General features: G+C 42.8%; 1 pseudogene; it reads right to left on the bottom strand.

Moving 5' to 3' along the window:
- Nucleotides 1-10,147: 10,147 nt before the first annotated feature.
- LOC139014351 (thiamine-triphosphatase-like) lies at nucleotides 10,148-10,752 on the bottom strand (annotated as a pseudogene).
- Nucleotides 10,753-11,618: the final 866 nt, after the last annotated feature.

The following is an 11,618-nucleotide window of genomic DNA, read 5'->3' as shown; positions in this document are numbered from 1 at the left end:
TGTCTTTTTCATTTTAGCCATTCAGGCCATTCTGGTTGATGTCTACTGCTATCACATCTGGTTTTAATTTGCATTTACCTGATGACTAATGATGTGGAGAATATTTTCATGTGCTTTTTGGCCAGTTAGGCATCCTCTTTTGTGAAGTGCTGGTTCAAATCCTTTGACAATTTTCCTATTGGGTTGTCTGGCTTTTCCTTATTGATAAACATCTTTATATATTCTGGCAAGTCCTCTGTCAATTGGATGTACTGTAATAACCTCTCTCATTTTGTGGCTTGCCTCCTTTTCATTCTCACAGTGATGTTTTCCAATGTAGTCCAGTTTGTACAGTTTTTCCTTTGTGCTTATTGTTTTTTTTACTATTAAGAAGAAATATTTGCCTTTCTTAAGGTCATAACTCCAACCTTACAAGTTGTGTACTCCCTCCCTCTCTCTGTATATTATAGCTCAAGAAAAATTGTGCATAAAGTCAGGCTGACATAATTTCAAATTCCTCATAATAACCTCATGAGGTGGCTATTATTGCCATTTTACAGCTGAGAAAACTGAGGTTGAGAGAGATTAGTTAGAACGTCCACAGTCTCATAGCTAGTGGGTGAGAGATGCGAATGAATTCAGTCTGACTGCAGAGTTCAAGTTTCTGGCCTTCACCTTCACCTGGACCTCACAAAATCTGTTTGCACTTTTGTTTTCTCATCAGCAAAATAAAATCAATTGAATCCACTACACAAGGCTATTATAAAGACTAAGGGGCTTATTAAAATTATCTAGCATAGTTTCTAGGACACAGTAGGCACACATAAACATTTTTCCTTCCTATTACTATTAATACTCCCTAGATACAATAAAAATTGCAAGGGGCCCAAGGCTGATGCCTCATTTTTCTTTTCGCGTGGAGAAAAGTGCAATTGCATTTCTGCAGTGGCTGGACTGACTTTTACTGCTGAGAAACCCCACACACATCCCAAAGTAGTCAAGTGTTGGTACATTATCTCTTTACAGCGTGCACAATAAAGGCTTCCAGATGCATGTCATGTATCTGTGCATCAGGATCAGATGGTGGCTGGGGCAGATATGAAGATGAACAGGGTGCGAGATGTGAAAGCTCACAGTGGGCTTCTTGCCACATTCACCCTTCTGTATTATCCTTGCTACAACAACCCAACTACATCACAGGGAATTAACGAGCAGATCACAAACCTGAAGGTTTTGAAAAGGCAGAATGGTTTGAAGTAGTTCAAAAATTCAGAGCAAAATGCTAAGAGACTTTTAGTTACAACTGGGAAGTTGTTTTTCTTTTCTTTGGAAATGTAATATTCAGGGAAAACTGCTAATTTTGAGTTTAGTGCATCCAACACAATTTCTTTTATAACTTTTTATTAACTAAAAAATAAACAGGATGGTTGCAGCATAGTAGAATTCTTTGATATAATAACCCTAATTCTTCCATGGAAAAGAAAAGTGGTGGTGAGAGAAGAAAGAGGGAAAGGGAGAGAGTGGGAGTAGGAAAAGGACCAGAAGGAGGGAACAGGAAAATGCCAGGAGTTTGAAGTCAGACAACAAGGAACCGAATTGTTAGTTCCATCACTTTTGAGAGCTGATTGCTCTTAGTAAGATATTCACATTTTCTAAGCTCTGATTTTCCCATCTGTAAAATGGGTATAGCAATGCTTGCTCACTGGGTGGTCCTGGTGATGATTCAATTAAGGTAAGACACAGAGAGGACTCAACACATTTGTACTGGGCATTCAATAAAAGTTCTTCCCTAATTTTTACCTTTTTTTTCTTTGTTCATGACAGTAGCTCTTGGCAAACAAATTCACTGGCTGGGGCCAGCAGGCACAGAATTTAATATGCATAAATGTGTCCTACAAATGCACATCTGCAGTCTTTGATTTATTGGGAGAACTTGGAGTGAGAAACTGCTCTGTAATTTTCGGGTTGGGTGGTCTTTGAGAAGTCACTCAATTGCTCTGGGGGAGATACCTAATCTGTCAGGTGAAGATGTTCCTCCCCAGTCTTCATACTCAGTTACAGGAGTAAAATGTGATCAAACACACAAGTGCTTTGCACAGCAGAGGTCAGTGTGAGATATTAGGGCTTTGTTTTTACTTCTGAATGAGCATTTATTACCTGTTCTTATGGATTGAATGGCTCTTTACAATAGCATAGGGACTGATGTGTTTTTCTCACAACAAAATTTGGGGGTGGTGGTGAGCTATTTTCTTGCACATTTGGCAAATCATCAGGGGCTTATAATTGATATGTCTCCCAACAGTTGCACTCAGCTGAGAGTACGTGGTATGTGCATATAAAAACAGCCCAGGGAAAAGAACGATTGAAATGAAAAACAAAACACCCCCTTTAAAAACTGAGTTACATTTCTTAAAAGATTTCCGAAAACAGAATGGAAAAAAGCAGTTAACTCAATATTCCATTTTGTCTCTTCAACATTGCAGATTTACAAGCTGGAACATGAACACAATAAAAAACAACAACAACATCAGAAATTAAAAAGAAAACAAAACTACCCAATAACAGACTGATCACCCTTTTAGAGTGCCAACGTACGGTGGGATTCCAGACCTACTTAGAAGGTGGGCAGTTTGATAAAATGCATTGAATTTCAACCATAAAGAGGACTTTATTAACTAGTCACAAAACTTCTGTTTGTGTTTACATCTCCATCAAGACACCTACAAGAAGTTATCCTAGTCAGGTGTTGCTGACATGGAGATAATGCTGCCCAAACTCCTCCTCATAGAAGGACTTGCTTCTAGCTGCAGAGGTGTGGGCATTGGGGGTCTCCAGCTTCTTCAGTGCTGGCCTCAGCTGCAGAGAGCAGCCTTGCCTGAGCTCACCCCCTTCTTAGGGAAGTCTGCCTCTAGTGACTATGCAAAAAACCCCAAAAAACAGAAAAAAAAAACCAATAAAAAGTCTGGCAATTTCTCCCCGATGCGTGAAGACTAGAGGTCCTTGTCCAGGTGGTCAAGCTTTATCATACCTGTACCACAATTTGACTTCCCCTCTGCCCAATCCTTTCTATGCCTTTCTATTCTTTTCTTTCCCAGGTTTGGTTCCCTAATAACATCTTTCATCTAAAACTCTGTCTTAGTATCTGCTTTTAGAAACCCAACCAGCCTCATATGCTATTCTAGACAGGAGGAGGAATTCCAGCTCTTACTGAACCTTGACACCCACATAGGAATCTTAACTTAGGTGGCGATGATGAAAGCCAGTAGTTAGGTTTATGGGTTTCCACAAGGGAGTGTTCATCCTCATCACTCATCAGCATCACTGCTAGAAATGGTGACAAATGTTCCACAGAAGGGACAGGCTATCCTGATAGACAAGAAAGGAAGATGAAACCAACATCCATTAGAGGGCCAGAGCTTCACACATGTATGGGTCTGGTTAAAACAAGCACAATGCTAAATGAAACCCTAATCCATCTACCCTCATACTTATCTTTAGCTCTCCAACATCCCACTATAGCCACCTTCTTATGTTGAGAATGAATATTCAATTGCACATGTGTCAGGCATTTTTCACAGATCAGCATTGAACAGGCTGCCCAATATTCAGCCGTTCACATCTTTCCTGCGGTACTGTGACTTAACTTGGTTCTATTTCTGGGGATGCAGACGAGTACAGTGTTCTCAAACACATGGCATTTAAAGCATTACATTTTTATTAAAAATAAAAGTTAATAAATAAGATTTACAATATAAACTAATGGAGAATTAGGGCAGACACAATTCATTGTCCAACATCAGGCCTTTTTCTCCTTCATTTTGCTAATGTAACTCCTAGATGAGAGGGGGGTGAATTGTGATTTTCGCTAAACCTACATTGTTCAATAAATTGCCACATGGGATCATTGAAATTTAAATTAATGAAAGGCAGGCAACATTAAAAATTTAGTTCTTTAGTCACGCTAGCCACATTTCAAGTGCTGAATGGATACATGTCCTTAGCAGTTACAGTATTGGAGCATGAGGATATGTAATTGTTCCTTTATAATAAAACATTTTATCACAAGGCTGGTCTAAACCAATCATGGTACCTTCTTCTACATTGTCAGTAGAACTTTTCCTAGGATGACCATAGAACATCTGATTCTGGCTACTGGCATGTAAGAGAACATGTTTTGGAAGATTCTGAGAAATACTGCTTTCCTTAAAGAGATCGACTTGTGGGAAGAGTAAGCGCTTTGTTTCTTCTTCCTTTCCCTCCTGCTTAAGAAGGTGACACAGGAGGTGGGGATGTGGTGCACAGGTGTGGATCCTGATGGCATCACTTAGAGCTGAAGAACCTGCCTGCATACAAACTTCTCGCTAACTCAAGATTTTATGTCCATAGGACTTAAGCCTCAGTTCTTTGGGTTTTCTCTTACCTGTAGCTTAACACATTCCTAGCTTAAGTAAGAAGTTTGGAAAGAGAAAAGCAGAAGAGAAAAAAATGTATTCATAGTCCTCCTGCTCCTCTCCCTGGTCACAAGTGATGATATTTTTACCTATGCATATGTTTTACATGGACATGATCATATGGTGTATGTACAATCATCTTTTTTATTTTTAAATCTTTTTCCTCTTAAGATTAAAGAAGTTGTGTTCATTGAAGAAAAACTAAAGAATATAGACAAGTGTAAAGAAGAATATTAAATCACCCAGCTACTCACCATGACAGAAAACCAACATTAACATATTAAGATTTATCCTTAAAATTTGCATACATCTGATGCACTTTATACTCTGACTTTTTAAGAATTATTAACACAGGGATTTCTACTTATCCTAGACCGAGGAAGATGACAGATAACACTACCATACTGGGGTTTACTAGCCTTATTTTCTATTAAAAAACAATTACCTAAGGGTTTTAGAGACACAAAAAATCGTGACTCAGTTCTTTTATAATGAATATGAACATTAGATTCGTTATGAAACTCTGTAAAACCATAATTAAATATATAGTCTAGACTAAGAACCATTTTAGGAATCATACAAATATTTTTGACAGTTACTACTGTGGTAGGCAGTCAGACAGACATGAGCAGAGCAAGGACAATGGGCTGGGCACAGAAGGTCACCAGGGGGGAAAGGCCCGGTGCCTAGCAACAGGTAAAACTGGAAAAGCAAGGACCTTGCCCCTACGGTGACCTTTCCTTCCCTAGCATATCACTAGGTTTTGGAGCCCTTAGAGGCAGTACAAGGGGTGGAGAAGAGCCTCATCTGACTCTCATGCAAGCCTGGCATGACTACTCCCTTTAGTACTGGGCCCTAAAGACAACGAGGTTCTGACCCGCATCAGATAATCTTAGGAACAAAGCCTCGGGTCTGTTGACCATGGAGACAGAGTTTTGGTCAAACTAAAGATGACATTTAGGCCTCAGTTGTGTTTCAGCTCCAGGTCCAGAAAAGCAGCAAAACCAGGAGTGAGGCCATGACTGACATCAGGGCCAGCTTTGATAACCAGGTACCGACCAATTAGTAGAAAGGACACACCTGAAAAGTTAACAAATATTCCATTGAGATCCTCCTCTTGGGCCTCCCTTCAGATCCCTGCCTTTAGAGAGGTGATATAACCCCTTAAGACAAAGGTCTCAGCATGTTCTCCTTGGAGCATGCCTGTGCCCCTCCTCTCCTCTGGCTAACCCTCGAACCTGTCCCCAAGGCCCCCTTTTCTCTGACTCTCCAGTGAGCTGACAGCAGCCTCACCTTGGCTCACTGCTTTCCCACAACGTTTCTAGGGAGACAGAGCAGCACTGCCCTAGGCTATCTTATAGCTTCTTCTACCCTAAGCCCTTCCTTTGTTTCACTGTCCCCAGATTTAATAACCATATTCTCACAGCCACCTGGACTCATACTCTGAAATCTTTCCTGCATGAAGTCAATAACCCACACACTGCAGGCTGGCCTGAGGCAGACCCGCTCCGGGCCAGTCCCTTTCCAGTGATACTGCAATCCTAAAAAAGTATGACTTTTCCTTCTCTAGATGCTTTATGATTTAGCTTTTCTCTAAGGTTCTTTTCTTATTGTGGCTTCTATATTTTATTAAAAACGTCAAAACCAACCAACTCCACAAAAGTTACATGGACATACTCTCCCCATTTAGATTTTTCTTTTTTTAAAAAACAGCAGGCACTGAAAAAGCCCCTGTTTTGTTCATCACTGCATCCCCAGTGCCTTCCTAGCACAGGGCCTGCCATACAACGGGCACTTATCAGGAGCTTACCTAGCAATGGGAGCACTGGGAACAAGCAGGCGAAGCATCATTTCAGTGGGCTAATTACCTTAGTTAAGGAAAGGCCTTCGAGGAGAATTCTATTATTATTTTTAAACATTAGAGGAAAGAAGTAAAAACAAAAAACTAAAAAACAAAATAATGTTTGTGCGATTTGCAAAAATTTCCAAAATGCTATGTATGGGGTGAGGAGAAGAAAGGGTATTAGAGATGAGTAACACACGTTTCCATAAAATTCTCATTCAATCTGTCTTTCAATGTGAAAAAGAAATAATTTTCTTTCTAATATTTGCTAATATTTTTTCTTTACCACTGCCTCGCTTAGTGGCCAGAAGTCATCTGTACTTTCCTTTGTTTTTCCAGCAATAAGTCTTTGTTTTGTGCTGTGACTCACGTGACTAATAGCTCCTGGCTTCATATGCAGCCTTGATGTTGGCTCTGCCTGCTGATGGGGAGGGGAACGGCTGCCCCCCACATTCTTCGTTCTCACCTCCAGGGCTCCACTTAACTGAGTCACCCTGAGGGGCCCCTGGAGGGTAAGTTTCTGACAGAAGAGTCTTGCCAGCAGAATCCTAGAGGGACAGCTGTGGGAGCCTATGCCATTTGAAAAACAATAGCTCAATTTAAGAAACAAAAACGATGCCATTTTTAGCTTTTGCAAAGAAAAAATGTTTCAAATGCTTAAAAGAGCTCTAAGGGCTCCCAAGTCCAGGGGAGTTTTGCATAAAGACATATACCTCCATACCGAGACTTTGATGCTGTGCTACCCTCTGCCGCGGCCCTCTGATCTGGGGCCGGGTTTTGCTGTGGTTGACAACAGACCCCCGAGTCTTGTCCATGGATTTTCCTGAGGATGGGGAGCCTCACATTAGAACTCTGATGGAGCGTCTTAGATGGGGTTCCTGGGAAACAGACTGTGAAATGCAGAATTGTGTATGGAAGGATTTGGGGGGAATGCTCTCAGGAGATAAGCCTGCAAGGAAATACAGAAGGCAGAATGAGGCAGAAGGAGAAACTGATCCACAATTAGGGTGCAACTGAGCCGTCAGTCAATGTCTGGGGGCAGACCTGAGCCCATAATTTGTGAGGCCAAGCGCAAAATGAAAGTGAGCCTCTTCAAAAACAGAAAAAGATGCCATCAATGACAGTAAAGTACACTTTCCTTTCTCCTGTGCTCTCTCAAATTGTCATGGTGATTTTTATTTTTTATTTAAGTAAAAAAATTTAAAATTATTAGCATGAATTTTACCATTCATCTTTATATTATGCACTGCCATTTTAAAATGCAAATGTAAGAGCATTCAACTCATATAGAGAATCATTAAAATGCACATTTTGTATTTTACAGCTCATGCATACATAGGTATTTTGTTCTTACCTAACAGTGGAAATGCTGCACAAAATTAACTTTTTAAATTTTTATTTTATTTCACTTTTTTTTAAAAACAACAAACTAATTTATTGTGTCATCTTTTATTTTTCTGGTCTTTGATCAAATGGTAAGTTCTTTTTTGTAAAATTTGCCTTTATTGTGTATTACAGGTGTCCCCTTTTACCCCCATTGAGCGCCCCCCCCCAGTCCTGGACACCCCCCCCCCCCCCAGGCCTTCACCAAACTATTGTCTCTGTCTTTGGGTTATGCATATAAATTCTTTGGTTAATGTCTCTCCACTCACGGCCCCACCCCTGCCTTCCATCTGAGATTTGTTAGTCTGTTCCATGCTTCTATGTCTCTGGGTCTATTTTATTCATCAGTTTATTTTCTTCATCAGATTCTACTTCTTGATACATGCATGTTCTGCTAATACTTTCTACCTTTGGCTTATGCTGAGTAAGGTATAAAGGGAAGGGAAAGTAGATTTTGAAACATGGTTGGCTATATCAGGGAAGTAAGGTCAATAAGAAAAGGAAACAGGAATTTTGGGGGGTGAAAAAGACAGGTTTTATGACATTTTAGAAATTAAGGGGACCATGGAGAAAACTCAGGGCTGCAGGGCAGCAGAAGGTATATTTCCATAGAATAAGGGAGCTGAATAGCTGCAACAGGTACATTTCCATAGAATGAGGGAGCTGGGAACAGCAAAAGGTCTATATTTACAAAATAAAGAGAAGGGAGCCCTTCATCCAGAAGGAGAAGAAGAAAGCCCAAAGAGAATAGGAAAACAATAAGGAAGGAGTGGCATGGGGGAGAGGGAGAATCTCACATGTTTCATGTGAGGTTTGACCTTTGAGCCCAGGAATTACTATAGTAACCAGTCTAAGGGAATAGTGACCAATCAGAGGGGATATCAAGGCACCAGGATCTCAGCCTTTATAAACCATAGGGAAAAGGAACTCTGTGGGACCCTTTCCCCCACCCTATGTGGGAATCCGTTCTGTGGGACTCTTTCCCTCTCCCCACATGGGAGTCTGTGCTGTGAGATTCTTTCCCCTTCCCCGTGTGGGACTCTGTAATTTTCTTTAATAAATTTCCACCTTTGAAATACCACCTTCTGTCCATGGATTCATTCTTCGACTCTGGCGGACAAAGAATCTGGGTTCTAGTCCAAAAATTCTGCATCAAAAACATAATAAGATTCATGTTTTTTATAATGCGACTAGAGGCCCAGTGCATGAAATTTGAGCACTCGGGGTGGTGGTGGGGGGGGGGAGTTCCTCAGCCCAGCCTGCACCTTCCGCAGTCTGGGAACTCTCTGGGGATGTCTGACTGATGGCTTAGGCCTGCTCCTCGCTCAGTCCTGATTGGCTGGACCCCAGTAGCAAGCTAACCTACTGTTTGGAGCACGCTTTCTTACTCAACTGTAGATGTGAAATGTTTCATTTGCTTTGAGTCTTGCTGAACACCTACTCATGGTGGGTCCACTGGACTTCTGTGCTCATGGGGTATTGAGAACACTATATGCAAAAGGGGTGGTAAAAAAAGAACACCCATATTTTACATAGTATCTCCTTTGTTCACATGCATGCTCAATTGTCCCAACGGACTTCACTTACAAAACACAAATTCAAAGATACGATTATTTAAAATTTCAAGATGCTGACAGCAGAGTATTATACCAAGTGAGAGGTCCTTCTGCTCAGGTTGCAAGCCCATGAAGTTGGCTTCGCTCGAGGAACTTTGGAGCTCAGATGGCCCTTCAGAGAAAGGCTGCATTTTTTAAAAAGTCAAATTTGAATATAGTTGAGGCAGAAAACATATATGGATAACAACAAGGGAAAAGTCTTAACGGGAAGTATGTCTCTTTCCTTGGCCTTAGGAACTTGTTTTAACAAAGGAGGGTTTTCTTTCTACCACTCTCTAGACTGGGAACAAATCTGACCCCACAGAAGGCACTCTACTATCTGGGCTGAGCAGGACACAGTGACAAAATCAAACCAGAATTTCTAGATCTCCAACAGGATTCCTACCCATTTCCTCAACCTGCTGCTATTCCCCACACCCCAAGGCAGGGAAATCCTGCTGCATTCCATGGTCTCTACCTCAGTTGTAGGTGGTTTAGGATCCACTTGCAAAATCAGTGACATTGACCACCCAGTGCCCCAGGGAGCTGGCAAGGGATTTTCTGTGTTGAACTATTTTCTGGCTAAGCAGAAATCCTATAAACATGAGCAGAAATCAATGGAGGCTGCTTAGCAGCCAGGGGAGAGGCACAGCCCATAGACTGCATCTGTCTGATGAGGGAGAGGAGGCCGCCTGGGAGGGATGGAGGAAGGGTAGCTGAGGGTAGGGAAGAGTCACTGTGGAAAGAAAAGCCAGGGGGACAGGCACAGTGAGCAAAGGCATGAACCTCATTAGGCTCAGAGTTCTCTTCCCTGTTGTTGAGGAAGTGACACTGTCACCCAGGCTACTGTCAGCATCTTCAGTTCCCTGTGGTACATTTAGTAGGAGCTGATAGTCCTAAAGCCAGAAGTGCTGTAGGTACAGGATCCGTTTGGCAGGTGCTGTCTCCGGTGCCAGCACACCACGCACGCTGCTGAGCCTGTCTGTCTTTTCTAGGGCAGCTGAGACTCAGTGTCCTATGCACCTGGGCCTCTATTTCACCCACAGAGTAGCCAAAGTCAGCGGTCTCCAGGCCCATCCTGAGCAGAGGCTGCTCTTTGTCAGTTCAGGGTGGCTCCAGTTTCCAGGCTCTACAATTAGTCACAAAACTAGCGATTTCCTACAGCCCCAGTGGCTCAGCACAGCAGCTACATCCTCAGCCCCCAGCACCTCCTAGAGCTGGGCCACAGTTGACGGCTCAGCTGTGAGTTCCATGTACTCAGTGTGGGGTTGAAACTCCTGCTGTTCCAGCACATTTGAGCTCCCATCCACTATTTTTTTTTTTTTTTTTTTTTTTGCTGTCGCAGGCAGTGATCAGCCCGCATGAAGCTCAGCTCAGGGATGACATAGTAGCTGTCTCTGAAGGTGCCCCAGTGCCCCAGGGTGGCCCCAACTCCTACAGCCTCTTCTGTTTCAGGCCCAGAAACCAACTCTCACTCCATCTCAATCAAGCCCTGGGCCATACTACCTCAAAGCTCGAATATCTCCCTCTCATGGGACCTGGAGATGGGGGTCAGAGCCTCAGGCCACGCCCGCGAGGAATGCCAGGAACATTCCCTAGCCCTGGACCTTGGCCCGGCTCTGCGCACAGGGCCAGTATCAGCAGGAGCGGTCATATTTGGCCCAATGTTGTGATGCCCCTGCCACACAGGCCAGAGGGGCCTGCTAGGCTTTAAGGGCTGGGACCTCCGCAGTGGTCCAGGAGCAAGGCCATCCTCCTGTGCTGTCCTCCTCACACCCAACCTTTCCCTGCTCAAGCGCTGTGTTTCCAATCTCCATATCAACCAGTCATTGCCTGGGCCAGCCCCCGTGAGAAGGTAATTAGGAGGGATCTACTTTCACCTTCTAGATCACTTTATTCTGGAGCTGTCTACCTCTTGGAGATAGAAAGGAGAGGCTGGGCAAGATTTTTTGTTTTAATTTTTATCCACCAACTCTTGTTGTTAATAGAGGGCTGCTCCAAAGGGGTGTTAATTCCTTGCTCACACAAACTGCCCAGTGAAGGGCTGAGCATGCTCCTGCAGCCAGATGAAGTCCCCAGTGGAGAATTTTGGGGCTGCCAGTGAGGTGGGTTGGCAGGCATAGGAACGCGGTGCCACGGGAGCCTGGATGGAGCTCTGACAACCGGCAAATGTTACAAACCACTAATGCGTGTGAAGTGGAACCTGCCCCTCAGCAGACACTCAGTAAATGGTAGCAAGCCTTACCTTGCATTTGGTACTTGTTGATGTTTTCACACACACAAACACACTTTCTTTCATAATCTGTATTTAAGCTTCTTTTAAGTACTTGTTTTTAAAATTCTTTTCAAAGGCCAGCATTGTTCCTT

The sequence above is a fragment of the Myotis yumanensis genome, unplaced genomic scaffold (genome assembly GCF_028538775.1).
Source record: "Myotis yumanensis isolate MYYU_CA2020_CCGP unplaced genomic scaffold, mMyoYum1.0.hap1 SCAF_7, whole genome shotgun sequence".
NCBI lineage: Eukaryota > Metazoa > Chordata > Mammalia > Chiroptera > Vespertilionidae > Myotis > Myotis yumanensis.
Note: the sequence above shows the minus strand (reverse complement) of the source record. Positions and strands in the feature narration are given on the sequence as shown.